The sequence below is a fragment of the Canis lupus genome, chromosome 31 (genome assembly GCF_048164855.1).
Source record: "Canis lupus baileyi chromosome 31, mCanLup2.hap1, whole genome shotgun sequence".
Classification (NCBI taxonomy): Eukaryota; Metazoa; Chordata; class Mammalia; order Carnivora; family Canidae; genus Canis; species Canis lupus.
Genome location: NC_132868.1, coordinates 35,947,679 through 35,963,364, shown reverse-complemented (window position 1 = coordinate 35,963,364; position 15,686 = coordinate 35,947,679). Strand labels below are relative to the sequence as shown.

The 15,686-nt window shown below is 45.5% G+C and overlaps 1 long non-coding RNA gene across 1 annotated transcript; it reads right to left on the bottom strand.

Moving 5' to 3' along the window:
• Positions 1-1,084: 1,084 nt before the first annotated feature.
• LOC140622276 (uncharacterized) lies at positions 1,085-13,562 on the bottom strand. Its single transcript, XR_012022044.1, has 3 exons — positions 12,763-13,562; positions 3,376-3,538; positions 1,085-1,411 (listed from the first exon to the last, which is right to left on the bottom strand). It is a non-coding gene; the product is annotated as an uncharacterized lncRNA (long non-coding RNA).
• Between the last annotated feature and the right edge of the window lie 2,124 nt (positions 13,563-15,686).

Below are 15,686 nucleotides of genomic sequence, written 5' to 3'. Positions count from 1 at the left end.
TCAGGGCTCGATCCCAGGACACCAGGATCATCACTTGAGCCAAAGCCAGACTCTTAACCCACTGAGCCAACCCGGCGCCCCAGAGGCTATGGATTCTTAAGGATCATGCCATACCTGTTAGTTTATGTGCATTAGTTGTGTCCAAAAAACTTTCATTTGTCATTAAAAAAAATCCACCTGTGACTGTACGAATTCTGACCGAGTCGCCCATTTGTTGTTGCCTTTTCCTTCAAAATTATTTTATGCTGGGGACTTGCGATCAACCCCAGCTTTTCATGTGGTCTGTTGGGCATGCCCCTTTGCGCACAACGTTGAGAACTTGCTTTTCTGCAAGGGAACAATCAGGTGGCAAGGATGTGGCTTCTGTGCCTCGGAACGTGGGAGCTGGTTTAGTGATTTATCTGATGGGGAATTTTCTCTGGGGGAGTAATGTTGATGATGTCCCTCTAATTCAGCTACCTCTGCTTCATTGAACGTGACTAAACCAGATTCGAGAGCAAATGGGAGACAGTGTGGCAAACCGCAGGCAGAAAGACAGAACTCTGGAGTATTCCTGACCAAATAAAGGCCTGACAAAGAAGAATATGCGTTGACAGCATTTCTTAGGACATGCTTCAGGGATCACATTAAAACATTTCCACAGGGTCCAGGCTTCAATCAGCAGAAGGTGTTCTTGTAGCCCAAGTACCACAGGGTCGAGTTTTCCAATGACCCCAGCAGAGCAGCCGATATAGGGGCTGCTGGAGTAATTAAACAGATTTCATTAAGTGTCAGCAAAAGCTCCTGGCCAGCTATTAGAAAAACTTTTATGCATTATTACAGTCAGGTCCTTCCAAAAACATCCAGGCTAATCTAATTGAATTGGATATTGCAGCAAGGAAACCTTTATTAGAAGGGAAGATGTGTTCTTCTGCCTTATGTGGCACTGTTCTGAGAGATTCTTCTGCTTTATCCAATTTGTAAAATATCTAAGAGGCTGGGATAAATTCTTCCCAAGGACACTTCTCAGACACATGTATAGACTCTCTTCTAGAAGTTCTACTGACCTTTGGATTCATATTTACCTAACGTTAATTATCTACTCTGTTAAGCATTGAATTCTAACAAAGTCTACTGTGTAGCTATTGTTCTCTCAATTTTATAATTGAGGAGAGGGGGACTCAGAGAGGTTACACAATTTATGTCAGACCACACAGCTGGTAAATGGGAATAAACCCAGGTTGAATTATGCAAGCTAATTACATTCCCTTCTTACATTATTTTTATTGTATATTCTTGAAAAGCAGTTGAGGGACACCTGGGTGGCTCAGTCGTTCGAGTGACCAATTCTTGATCTCAGCTCTGGTCTCGATCTCTCGATCTCAGGGTCGTAGGTTCAAGTCTGCATTGGGCTCCGTGCTGGGGGTGGAGCCTACTTAAAAAAAAAGCAGCTGGTATTATGTCAGGTGTGTATTATCCTTATCTCATTACTTAAGCCATATTTTATTTGATGCGAAAATCCTCATGCTAATCACACTCACTAGGAATTTGTTAATGGAATAATAAAACTATTTTCTTTCTTTAAAATAGATGTTATAAATTTTTTTAGAGAGAGAGAGAGCACAAGTGGGGGGATGGGAGGGGCAGAGGGAGAGGGAGAGGGAGAACCCTAAGCAGGCTCCATGCTGAGCACGAAGCCTGATGTGGGGCTATATCTCATGATCCTGAGATCATGACCTGAGCCAAAATCAAGAGTCTGATGTTTCACTGACTGGGCCACCCAGGTGCTCCAATAAGCTATTTTCTTCTCCCGGTTAGTCTACCATATATTTTTCTATTGACTTTACCAATGTAAAAGAAATGGAAACAATTTGAATATGAAACATTTCTCCACAGACAACAAGATGGGATATGTGGACCGTGGCCATTAGTTGACAGTACTTTTCAGAGGTCATGGCTTTTATTTTCCTTTCCCAACGCTCTGGAGAGAGGCATGAAAAGTGGAACATGCATAATTGGCAATGGTGTGGGAGGGCTAAAATTTGACAGACAAGAGCTTATGAACAATTTGATTTCTCTTAGAGATGCTTTGGGTTGTTTGATGATACCTCCTTGAAATTGCCGTGTTCAGAGTTCACTGAATTCGGATCTTTGAAAGGATTCCATTCCTCTTGCCCTAAGCTATCCTAAGTTAATTATACTGACTAGACAAATAATTATCTTAAAAACTACAGAGAAATACGTTCTTCAATTTCTCTGGTAATCCATGCATTCTAGCGTCAGGTAGCTATTTTTTTTATTTTTAGATAGGTTTTTTTTTTTTTTTTTTAATGAAATTTCTATCTCCTCAGAGGATATAGAATGACTCCTTGCAAAAGTGAGATAATTTGAGACCAAGGGAAAATTGGATTAAAGTCAACATAAAGTGGTAAAAAGTGCCCTTCACCTGTATGGACTTTTTGATATTAAAAAAACAAAATTTTAAAACAAAATTCTTTCAACAATAGAAGAAAATAAATTTTAGTAGTTTTGTGATCCAAATAAAAATCACTATTAAGGGGGTACTTGGGTGGCTCAGTTGGTTAAGTGTCTACTTTTGGCTCAGGTCTTGGTCTAAGGGTCATGGCATCTAGCCCTGTCTCTGGCTCTCTGCTCAGCAGGAAGCCTGCTTCTCCCTCCCCCCGAGCATCCCACTTTGTGCTTTCTCTCGCAAATAAATAAATAAATCAATAGATAAAATCTTAAAAAAAAAACACTACTAAGTAGACATGGTAGGAGAATAGCAACAATGGCATAAGAAACAAATAATAAAAAAATACTTCACATTATAACATCCATATCATGCTTAGACTTGATGAAAGAAAACATCATATTGGACTCTTAAATGTCAAACCTGCGCTTTGTATGCACAAAAAAGATCCACGGCTGCCTAACAAAGATATTGAAAAGCAATCTATGCCATAATTTTTTGCACAATTCAAAGACTAATCCCTAAGAAGCAGAGGTGTGGTATAGAACAAAGCAGCACAACAGAAGATTTGAAAACAGTACTGACACTGAAACTAATTGACCAAAGGAAAAGCAGAACTTATAGTGTGAAAATAACTATGTTACTGGCTTGTTAAAATCTTATTGAAGTATTTATTTATTTCCATGAGCCATTCATCTTTTATTGGGTGTTAATTCTTAATTAGGATATGAAAAGATTCAAGGGTGCCCAGCAAAGGTCACGGTCAGGAACGTGGAATGTGCCTCCACGTTGGGCCCTCAGTGGTACTTGTGTAGCTGCTCATGTTTGAGTTCCTTGTTAAGAATGACAGTAGCTGAAAAGCACACAGGCCGCCAGCACCGTAGAAATCCCAGCGACGCCCCTTTTCTTCACATTGACATACTTACTGTAAGGCCGGTAGTAACCTCCTCTTTGAACCACTCCAGCAATGCCTTTGGGGTGAAATCCCACATCAGTATCCAGTTTGGCGACTCTCCTAGTTTAACATCCATGAGCTTTTTCACCTTCACTGGTATGAATGATGCCATCTTAGAGTCCTGGGTGTCTGGCCTATTAAAATTTTAAAAAGTCAACATTCTTCAGAGGATTTTAATAGGACCTGGAGTTTCCTAATACAACATATACTCAAAATGTCCAGAATACAATCCAGAATTACTCAACATACAAAGGAGCAGGAAAATATGACCAATTCTCAAGTGAAAATACCATCAATAGAATGCCAACTCTGAGATAATCCAGGTGTTGAGGTTCATAGGCTTTAAAACTGCTATTCTAATCACCCTTCCTGAAGTGAAATGAAACACATTTGAAATGAATGAAAGACAGTAATTCTGAGGGAAGAAATTGAAATTACAAACAGCAAAGCCAAATGGAGATTTTAGAACTAAAAAAATACAATGTGTGAAGTAAAAGGGAGCCCACTGGATGGCGGAATTTAAAGACTGATCATTAGAAATCATCCAAAGTAAAGAACTGAAGAGAAAATATTTTTAAAAAAATGAACAGATCATCAGTTACCTATGGGATAATATTTTAAGGTATAACATATGTGTCATTGCAGTCCCCAAAAGAGAAAGAGATTGGTTCAGAAAAAATATTTGAAGAAATAATTGCTGAAAACTTTCCAATATGGTGAAACATATAACGTTACAAAATAAACTAAACGAAAACCACACCAGACACATTATAATCAAACTGCTGAAAACCAGAGGTAAAGAAAAAAAGAATCTTGAAAGCAGCCAGAGAAGAATAACACATTATTCAGAGCCGAGAAGACAGTGGTACAAGGTCTTTACATTGCTTAAAGAAAATAATCGAGAACTGAGAATTCTTTTTTTAAGATTTTTATTTATTTCTTAATGAGAGACACAGAGAGAGGCAGACACACTGGCAGAGGGAGAAGCAGGCCCCATGCAGGGAGCCTGCTGTGGGACTCGATCCCAGGACCCCAGGACCATGCCCTGAGCCAAAGGCAGCCGCTCAACCACTGAGCCACCCAGGTGTCCCTCAGCTGAGAATTCTAGATCTACTGAAAATACCCTTCAGGAATGACAGCGACGTAAAGATATCCTTACAGTAAGAAAACTAACAATATTCACTGCCGGCAGACCTGCTCGAAAAGAACTGATGAAGGGACTTCTTCAAGCTAAAGGGAAATGATTCCAGAGGGAAAGTTGCAAGAGTAGGAATGAAGGAGGAAAAAATGCATGCTTGTATAAATGTAATGGAATTTTTTTCTCTTAAGTTAATTAATTAATTAATTAATTAATTGATTTATCGGACCGAGGGGCAGAGGGGAGGGAGAAACAGGTTCCACACCCAGCATGGAGTCCAACTCGGAATGATCCCATGACCCTGAGATCACAGCCTGAGCCAGAATCAAGAGTCAGACGCTCAACTCACTGAGCCACCCCTCCTCATAAGTTATGTAAAAGCTATATAATGGGGCACCTGGGTGGCCCGGTGGTTGAGCGTCTGCCTTTGGCTCAGGTCATAATCCCGGGGTCCTGGGATCGAGTCCCGCATCAGGCTCTCTGTGGGGAGCCTGCTTCTCTCTCTGCCTCTTTCTCTGTTTCTCATGAATAAAAAACCAAAATAAAAAAAAAATACAACTCTATGACTGTTAATAGTAAAAAATGTAAGATTGGTGGGGATTTCATCATGCATGTAGATGTAATGTAAGTGGCAACTACAGCATGAAAGGGGGAAGGGTAAAGAGAGACTTAGGTTATTGTTAGGCTTCTTCTACATTTTCATTTTCTTTGATGTGCTAATAGTAACTCTAAATAGAAGGCTAACGTTTACGCAGGCGTATTGTACTCCCTATAGGCTATACACGCAAAGAGTGAATTTGACTGTATATAAATTTGAAACCCAGGGTATTTTAAGGACTTTTGTACATAATTGAACTTGGAAGGAAAAAATTAGGGCTGAGATTTTGCAGTTTCATAGCATTTCTTGGGAAGAGGAAGGTGGGTCAACGCAAGCATAAGAAGTGCGCAGGTTCTTACACTGAAATCAATGATTCATCCTCATGTTTTCACCACAGACTATGCAGTTTCAATGTTTTTCAAGTTCAGATCAATAAAAGTGTTTGACAGTTGGCATCGTATACCTGGCCAGATAATTAAGTGGTGTTACTTCCCATTATCAGCCTTGAGAAAGCCTTCAATTAAGCATTTTATTATAGTTGTTTTTTCCTTTTGATCTTGGTTTCTGATGACTTTTATTCCTCAGTTTTTCCTTTGGATTGAAAAATTACTGATTGGGAGACATTTGAAAAAGATGAAGCAGGATTAATACCTTAAGCCATGTAAGAGGATAAACTCCTACTACAAATGCCTACTTTCTCTGTATGTTCTGAAATGGGCTCCAGATGTGCTATTAAGTACGAAAGACAAGATGGAGAAAAGAATAAAAGACACGCCACTGTCCATCAAAGGACGTATGTGTGTGTGGACATTTTTGCTTTGTTTACATAAAAACAACCAAACCTCAACAGCAATGGAGACTGTGGTGAGCAGAATTCTCAGATCGCTCCCAGTGTCCTCCTAGGATATATGGCTTGTATCAACTCCTCCCCTCAAGTGTGGGTGAGGTTGGTCAATATGATGCTCTCCCCCTGGCCCGGAAGAAAGGAAACAGCCATGTTATGAAGCACATGGGGGGGGGGGGACCCAGATTTCTAGAACCTGAAGGAGACTTCTAGAGCTGCTGAGAGCAACCCCAGGACAACCAGCTGCATGAAAGGAGGGACCTAAGCCCTACAACCCTAAGGAACTGAACAGGCTTCAAAGACTTACACTGAGCTCGAGATGAGACCTCCAGTCCTGGCTGCCATCTCGATTTCAGCTTTGTGAGGCCTGGGATGGAAAACTTTGTCTTCGGGCTCAGGCCTCCGGCCCTCAGAAACAAGGGGTTAATCAGCATGTTTTGTTTTAAGCCACTAAGTTTGTGGCATTTGTTATCAAGCAATAGCAGATGAATACAGACGCGTAGTCCAAAAACTGCAGAAAACTTGATGGAAAAGGGGAATGGGACAGATGGGGGAATGACCATTTTATATCTGTATTTATCTTTTTAGCTAGTTTTGAATGTCAGACCATGTAAATATATTATCTAAGATGAAGTTAAATGAAGAAGAAAACAACCCAACAGCTGACCACTGAGGAGTTTCTGAAGGCTGTTGACGCACGCAGTCCTGCTCCCCCTGCTTGTGAGTCCTCTGGGTGCTGCGAAAACTATCACACACAACACTACAGCTCACATTGTGCTCACCCCGGTAGGGCACCAAACAATTCCTCCCGAGGCACAGGACATACCGGCTGCCAGAGAAAGAGAGTGTCAAGCTGAGATCCTACCATCCTTTCGAGGAACATATGCCCAAGGGGACACACAGAGAAAGATAAATTGTGCCATTCTGGATGCTTCTCCCTCCTCCATCGTTTGGAACAGACCTCCCTGCCCCCTAAAGAACAAGGGTCCCTCTCACAGTCTTGGGGGCACCTGGGTGGCTCAGTGGTTGAGTGTCTGTCTTCAGCTCAGGTTATGATCCTGGGGTCCTGGGATCGAGTCCCACAGTGGGCTTCCCCACAGGGGGCCTGCTTCTCCCTCTGCCTGTGTCTCTGCCTCTCTCTCTGTATCTCTCGTGAATGAATGAATGAATGAATGAATGTTTAAATAACATCTTTTTAAAAAATCACTTTCTTGCACTGTTAGAAGTGCCTTTTGTGCGTTCTTACCAAACACTACACTTTTGAAATAGTTGGGTAATATTTATTCAGCCAACACCAGTTATGAAGATGGGCGGTGAGGGAAGAAGTCAGTGGAGAAAGGGAAATGGATTAAACAAGGCCTCAAGTGAACATAAGGCATGGCAGGAAAACTATACAAATAAGAATGGAACTTCAGAAAGAAACAGACGAGAATCAGTCAGAACAGGTAAAGATGGGAAAAAATTGGGGGATTAATAGGAGGTTAGAGATAAGACCCTTGTTTGCAAGTATAAGAAATGTGATTCCAACTGGCTGAGGTAAAAAAGAGAATTTATTGGGTCACGGAATTGAAAAGTCCTGTGGTATGATGACTGCAAGATCGGTGGATCTAGGACGCCACCAGGACAGGATTTGTTTTCCTCTGGCTTCTTCTTAAGGCAGGCTCTCCCCTTGAGGGGCAAAATGGACTGTTAGAGCACCAGGCTTATTTCTTTACAGATTAGCAATCCCCAAAGAGGGTTTGTACCCTTCACCCCCACCCGCCCTGGAAATTCTGAGAAGGGCTTCATTGGTTTGGCTTGACCCACAAGCCCATGCGTGACTTGTTTACTGTGCGCTGGCCAGCCAGCCATACCCAGCTTTGGAGGAGAGGGGAGCCAGTCCACTGGAGCCACATGGACTAGAGGTGGGAGAGGTGCCATTCCTCCAAGAAGACTGAGGTATGATGGATCTGGGTAGGTAAAAGCAACCCATGTCTGCTCTAAGGGGCTCATTTAGGAGCTACAAACTTGATCAACATAAAAAGAAGGTCAACAATTCATCCTCTGGGTGTGAGGAGAAATTAAGAGGAAGGGACACAAGGAAACAAAGAGAGGAAAACATTTGGCATCAATGCAGTGGGAGTCTACAGAGATTAGTAAAATAATCACTGAGCGGCCCTGAGGGCCCAATTAAAGTTAGATAGTGTGGATTTGTCATTAAGTCATTAAACCCAGTTTTCAGTAGACTCCTAGCAGGAGGAAAGAAAGGACATTTTACTGTAGCTTTCCCAGGGCTGAGGATTGGCCTAAGGGTCTCGGAGAAGTCAGGTGCTAGCAAAGTCACGGCTTGGGTGGGGTGTGTGTGTGTGTGTGCAGGCTGAGGTGTGACAGAAAGGGAAGCCTGCTGGTGGCTGGGGGGGGGACTCGGATGGGGGGTGGGTCAAGGACTGAAGGTCAGGAGGCAGATAAAAAGCAGTTTTAGCAGGAGCAGTGGAATCTAGAGGATGAGGAACATGTTTTCTGGAGATGCAAGGTACATGGGCGGGAACAGAGGTTATAGAAGGAGTCACAGCTAACCATCTGGGGACTTCTGCAGACTGGGTTCTTTGGGGGAGCAGGTCCTGAAATGGAGTTAGGGGGACAAAGGGCTTATTGAGAAGTTAACACCAGTGAACAGAGGAGGGTGAGATTGGGGAGGCGGGGGGAGGCATGATGCAGACCTGAGGCCATGCAGGAAGGAAGGCACACAGCCCTTGAAAGCTGGGCAGACTGAAGGAGCAAACAGCTGGGGGCTGGGGGCTAACTGCCCTCCTCACAGCTGGACAGCTGGGACTTTCTTGAAGGTGAGCAGGCCCCACCCCAAAGGTACCTTTGGGCAAATTAGAGAGAAGCACCTCCACCAGGAGTTTCCAGCCCTGTGGGGGGCACAGCCCGGGAGCTAAGGAGCCAGGGATTGTATTTGGAGGCGAGGGGAGGCAGACTGGGGTGCGTGGCTGGGTGCGTAGGCTGCCCGTATCCATCTAGGCCCCTCAGATGATGAACAAAGTGCGGACCTAGAAGCAGGGATCAAACCAATCACTTGGAGCCTCTCTTTGTTACTGGGGTGGGCCCAGGCCCTAAACTGGTCCACTCAGACATGATTGGAGGAGACTTTCCACTCCCATCCGTCACCTGCACTGGGACTGCACTCACTCAGTGAGTGAGCATGTGACGCCAGGTGCTCCCAGCAGCCACCCTAACCTCTTGAGGATCAAATTTACACAGTGGGGAGATCCTTGATTTTTGGGTCCTTTTTTTTTTTTAAGATTTTATTTATTCATGAGAGACCCAGAGAGAGAGAAAGGCAGAGAGAAAGGCAGAGACCCAGGCAGAGGGAGAAGCAGGCTCCATGCAGGGAGCATGATGTGGGACTCGATCCTGGGACTCCAGGATCACGCCCTGGGCTGAAGGCAGACACTCAACTGCTGAGCCACCCAGGCGTCCCGATCTTTGGATCCTTGATGGCAGCGTCAAGTTGCTCAATCATGTAGCTGCGAGATGTGATCCACCTTTGACAATTCTTTTTCTAAGATTTTATTTATTTGACACACACACACGCACACGCACAGAACACAAGGAGGGGGAGCAACAGAGGCAGAGGGAGAAGCAGACTCCCGACTGAGCAGGGAGCCCGATGGATGTGGGGCTCCATCCCAGGAGCCGGGGATCATGACCTGAGCCAAAGGCAGATGCTTAACCTACTGAGCCACCCAGGCGCCCCACCCTTGACAATTCTTATGATGCTAGATCGATACCCTTATCAGTTAAGTCAGCCTAGATCCTTGCAGCCCAAAGTATCCTAACTGACATTAGAGGAGTTTTCAGAGCAGTTAAGCTGGGAGGAGCCCCAGAGGGATGGCAGGAGAAAGAGCCAGCTTTTGGTTAACATCACGGAGTAAGGTGGCAAATGCTCCTTGAAGTCAGTAAATAAGTGATCCGGACAAGGGGGAGTGTAACGAGAGGGTGGGAAATCTTAAAAGGGGGGTGCTCTTAGGGGCTGGGATGCAATATGCAGCAGTGATTAAAAGCCTGGGCTCTGGGCTTAGAAGGCTGAATGTTATTTTCTGGCTCTACCATTTAATGGCTGGGTCACTTTTGGCAAATTAATCTCTCTGGACCACAATTTCTTCATCCGCAAAACGATGGTTATAAGGATTGGAGAGGATAATAGTTATCAGGCACCTAGTACCTAGTAAAACTCAATAGCAATTACTTTGAAAACCTCTATCAGATGACTGGGGGCTGTGTCTCAACTAAAATCACACTGTGGAGCAAAAACTCTGAATGTCTTTTGCATCTAGGAGGGAGGCTAAGGGGTTGGGATAAAACGACTAGGGATGCTGCTCCTGAGGAGGGGAGCACTGGGAAAGAGAAAGAATTTATGGGATTTGATTTTGTCCTGTCTGCGGACTGGAGGTGGAGAAACACGGGCTCAGAGCAGGACCGGATGCAGGAGGAGCTGCTTTGAGAACAGGAATGAGTGGAATCACCGTGCGAGGGTGTGAGAGCCTGGGCTGGGGGGCTACCGTGGGGGTGGGGGGGGGGTGGGTATGTGGGAATGGGGCCACAGTTGCAGGGAGTGAGCTGGATGGTCGTGCAAAAGGAAGGTAGTGGTGGCCTCACACACCCGGGCCTCAGTGTTGCAAGGCCCTGCAGCCTGACCACGTCCAGAGTTCTGGAGACGTCGACGATCCCGCCTGGCCCTGGGCTCACGCCCTGGTGGAGAATACCCACCTCATGTTAGTGACCAGCAATCGCCCAGAAAGGGGCTCGCGTCTCCCATTCCAAGGGGATGTATTTTGTGTTTCTGACTTGTCACGGGCCCTGGCGGTTTGCAGGGCACCAGCAGTCAGTGTCCGAAGGCGGCCCCTGCAGAGGGCATCCCCCTCCGCAGTTTTCGGGGCTGTGGGGCCAGCTACCGAGGAAGGGAGCCTCACTCTCCTCCTCTCCCCCAGGGGCCCGTGGTTAAGGCACTGCCCGGTCACTGGCAGTTTGTAACCGGGTCTGTGTCCACCGCGCCGAGTTCCCGGGGGAGGTGCACAGCGGCTCTGCAGAGCTGTGTGTGTCCAGAGGTCACCCTGTTGCTCTGCCCGGGGTCAGGGAAGCGGGGAGAAGAGTTGGGGGGACATGGAGTGCCGGCATGGGAGCGTTTGCCAAGATCAAAATGTTCCCCATCGCTGCGAGCAGATGAGATCTTGGAACCTGGAATCACACAGTCCCAGCTCCAGCAGGGCTTCTGGCAACAGCCCCAGTGTCTTCAGCTACAGACACCACCTCTGTGAGTGCCAAGAAAAGCAAACACAGGCCCCAGATCTCCTGTTGCACCAATTGGAATGAAGCCCACAGCAGAGGAGCTGAGCTGTGAGGACAGTCTTCCCATAGCTCTTGATTTTCCGCCATCCCTTCCCCATCCGAATCGGACAAACAAACAACACACTTGTAATAAAATGTGCAGGTGTGGCTGGTTTATATGCTGGGATTCTCTTTTGATCACATTCCTCCAGGACCCTGGGATAGAACAACGAATAAAGCTGGATACTGCTGCATGTCCCAGACGTTTGGGCCTGAATAGGAGGGGAGAAATCCTGGAAAAGCAGAGATTTCATTCCACTCCTAGGAGCTGCGGCGGTCCAGGGTGGTATCACCCAGATGCTTCCCAGCCAGCCCTTGGGGAACATGTTCCATGTTCTATTCTTAGGGGTGGAGGCCGGAGGTGGGGGGAGCCACGGGCTCCGCGGAGCTTAAAAAGCAAGGCAGTAAAGTGGCATCTTAAAATCCCGGCTGTCCAAGTTGGGCCAGAAGAGCAGAAATCCATTCAGGGAAAAGTTTTCTGAACTTTAGAAGAAGAAAAGTAGGATTAATAATACCAAGAGTTACAACAGCTACCAAGGAGAGGACTAGGTCCGTAGTTGCCCAGAGAGAACCTCTGGGGGCACACAGGTGAGTGAGGGATCTGAGGTCAGAGGAGTTTGAATTTCTAGAAAACAAACTGGGAGCTGTTGGTGACTCAAGGCTTCAGATTTCCTAAAACTTTAGTTTTCTGATTAGATAAAGCTTAGTCCTGTTTCCAGCCAATGACCATGTTTCTAGATTGAGATCGATCAACAAATGAGCGTTGGTGACATTTAATGTGTGAGGCACTGGGTTTTCTCCGGATTATTATTATTATTTTTTAAAGATTTATTTATTTATTTATTCATGATAGACAGAGAGAGAGAGAGAGAGAGAGAGAGGCAGAGACACAGGAGGAGGGAGAAGCAGGCTCCATGCAGGGAGCCCGACATGGGACTCCATCTCGGGACTCCAGGATCACGCCCTGGGCCAAAGGCAAGTTCCAAACCACTGAGCCACCCAGGGATCCCCATCTCCGGATTATTCTTAAGAGTTTGCTCTCCATTCGTGTTTCCATGAGCCCTGCACACCCTTCCTGCCTCTAAGTTTTATAATTAGGGAAGATTTCAAACATACAAAAAATATAAAGAGAACATCCCAAAGACCATCACACTCCTCTCTCAGCTTTAACAACTACCAACATTCTGCGAATCTTCCTCATTTGTCTCCCTTTAAAAAAAAAAAAGCAAATCCACACATTATATCCTTTTCACCCTTGCATATAATTTCTATGTTGTTACTTCTGTTTAAAAAAATGTGTTTTTCTGTGTTTGAACAGCTTCGTTGTGAAATATCCATACGAAAGAGTGTTTAAAATGCACCGAGCTTGCTTAAAATAGGACAAGCAGAAAATAAAGCAAACGCTCACCTGTCTGCCTCCCAGCTTAAGAAACAGAACATTTGATCCTTCTTCAAATCCAAAGATGAAATTGAAGTTGCAGCTCCTACCACGATGGCGAACTTCGCATGGGTTCTTGGCCTCCCTCCCCTAGAGTTGACCCAGTGGAAATGATAGGAGCTGGGACCTCGCTGCTGCTGCTGCCGTCACTCCCAGAAACACTGGATCCTGACTCTACCACACTCAGTCAGAAAGATCAGGTAGTAAAAAAAAAAAAAAAAAAAAGAAGAAGAAGAAAGAAAGATCAGGTCGTGCTTGCCTCTGTGCTTTATCCCATCCACGTGCAAAAATCCCTGGTGGGGCATCTGACTGGCCAAGCTGCTAAGGGCTTGGAAAGGCAATGTGCTCCCCTGGGGATCACTCTGAGGGGTGGAGGGGCCCTGCCTCCATTCATTCTATAACTTCCCCCAGCAGGAAGGAGATTCAGACAATGAGCACAAAACTAGGAGCAGTTCACTCCACCTGGTATGGATGGTCCAGCTCAGGCCGGTCATCCCAGGCCAGCTGGAACAGCCAACGTCCTACTTCTCAACTCCATTGGCTGTTCCTCACCCCCTCAGACTCAGCATATTCAACTCTGAGTCTATCTCCTTCCTCCTTCTCCTCCTTCTCCTTTATTCCTTTTCTTAGCGCATGGCATTGCCATTTTCTAGTTGCCCAAATCAGAAACATGGGGGCCACCTTGGAATCCCCTGATATTTTCTTTCTTCAGTTTTAACATCTTTAGAACGTGTGTCCAGCTTGCCTCCTTTGTCACCAGCTATGTGTTCCCTGCTTGAATCAGGCCCCCATCATCCTTCCCCTCCAGGGGCCTGTAGTTTGAGTCTCCCCCCCCCACCCCGCAGTTTCCCCCCCACCAAGGCAGATCCTGAAATAAATTATTTGATTACAAGTAAGTTGTTTGGGAGGTGAAGCATGCAGGATAGGGGAATGGGGAAGTGAGACAAGGAAGAGAAAGCGGCCAAGAGGCCTGTTACCAGGCACCTGGAACTGAATCTCACCGGGCATAGCACACACCCCAGAGTTAGGTGCCAGCCCTCCCGGGCCACACGGAGGCTGTGGCTGGAGCACGGGTTCTCTGACACCTCAAGCCTGCCACGGGCCACCAGGTGGGTGCCAGGAGCCAAAGCCCGCTCCCGGGTACCACAGCGCAAGTGCTGGCAGTGGGAGGACTGGAGTTGTAGAGAAGTCCTGAGGGTGACACACTGGTGACAGGTGACACAGGCCTTCTAACTTTCTTTCTTTCTTTCTTTCTTTCTTTCTTTCTTTCTTTCTTTCTTTCTTTCTGGCTGAGAAGTGATCACCTGAATTGAATCAGAGATTGTCAGGCACCCAAGGCTCCTTTCTGTACCACTTTTTTATTTTAAGATTTCTTTATTTATTCATGAGAGGTAGAGAGAGAGAGGGAGAGACACAGGCAGAGGGAGAAGCAGGATCCATGCAGGGAGCCTCATGTGGGACTTGACCCTGGACCCCGGGATCACGCTCTGGGCCAAAGGCAGGCGCTAAACTGTTGAGCCACCCAGGGATCCCCCTAACTTTCTTTCTTGCAGATATTGTACCCCTCCCTTAACTCAATTTTCTATTTTTAAGCCACAGTGATATTTTTTAAATTGCAATCTGATCATGTCATGGCCCCACTGAAAATTCTTAGGAGGCTTTCCAGAGCTTTTCATAAAAGGTCCAAATAATTTAGCCAAGCATACAAGACCTTTCCTTCATCATTTGTCTCTTGCTTACTTCTTCAGCCTGACCTCTTACTACCTCCTGTCTCTAGCCCTTTGCAAATACAACTTCCATTTCTACTGAACCATTGGCAGTTCTCAGGGTATGCCACATTCTCTCACTCTTCTGTACCTCTGCATGTGCCAGCTCCTCCTCAGAAAATTCTTCCTGGCTCCTCCGTCTGGCTCCTCCCAGACTATAGAGGTGCTGAGCATGTGTGACTCTGGGTAGACAACCAGAGTTTCAGTCGGAGCAGTGAGGGAGAAACAGGGGTGTCTCCATATCTCGGTGTCTAAGTACGTGTTCTTTGTAAGACTCTATCCTGAAAATATGTCCTACTGCTAATAAAATAAAAATAGAAATAAGAAATGAGGGGCAGCTGGGTGGTTCAGCAGTTGAGCATCTGCCTTCAGCTCAGGGTGTGATCCCGGGGTCCTGGGATCGAGTCCCACATCGGGCTCCCTGCATGGGGCCTGCTTCTCCCTCTGCCTGTGTCTCTGCCTCTCTCTCTGTGTCTCTCATGAATAAATAAATAAAATCTAAAAAAAAAAAAAAGAAATAAGAAATGACTGAATGGGAATATCAAAATCCAGTACTACCAAATATTTGAATCGTACGAATAACTCTCTTAGTTCAAATTCTTCACTGTTCACCAAGCAACCTTCTGGTTATAATATGACTTAAATATTAACTGCCTACAGGGAACGTATGAGCCATGCCAAAATGAGCATTCCTTTCTGTGTCACGGTCATATTTCTTATTTAAATGAATAAGTTACATTATGATTTACATATCAGTCCCCTGTGCGTTTGGTTGTCATGAAGTTGTCTCCTTGAGTCTAATAACTCTGGGGCACTGTGAAGATTATAGTTTTGAATCCGTGAAGCCAAAATCCGTACGTATTTTTGACTTCCGTGATGTCACCAAGATAATCCCCATCTGTCAGGTAACCAGGCAGCTGGTTTTCCTATGGCAACACCCTCTGTTATCCTTCTTTTTAAGGTGTAATGATTTAAGTCTAACTAACTGCTGTTGGTTTATTGATTTCTGAAGCCAGGGCTTAAATGCCACCTTCTGTATCCAGAGATGTTGCCTGAAAGACATTTTTTGTAATCTGCTTTTCTGTGGGTGGTTACATGTGGAACAAAGTGATGAACATCTTCTCATTA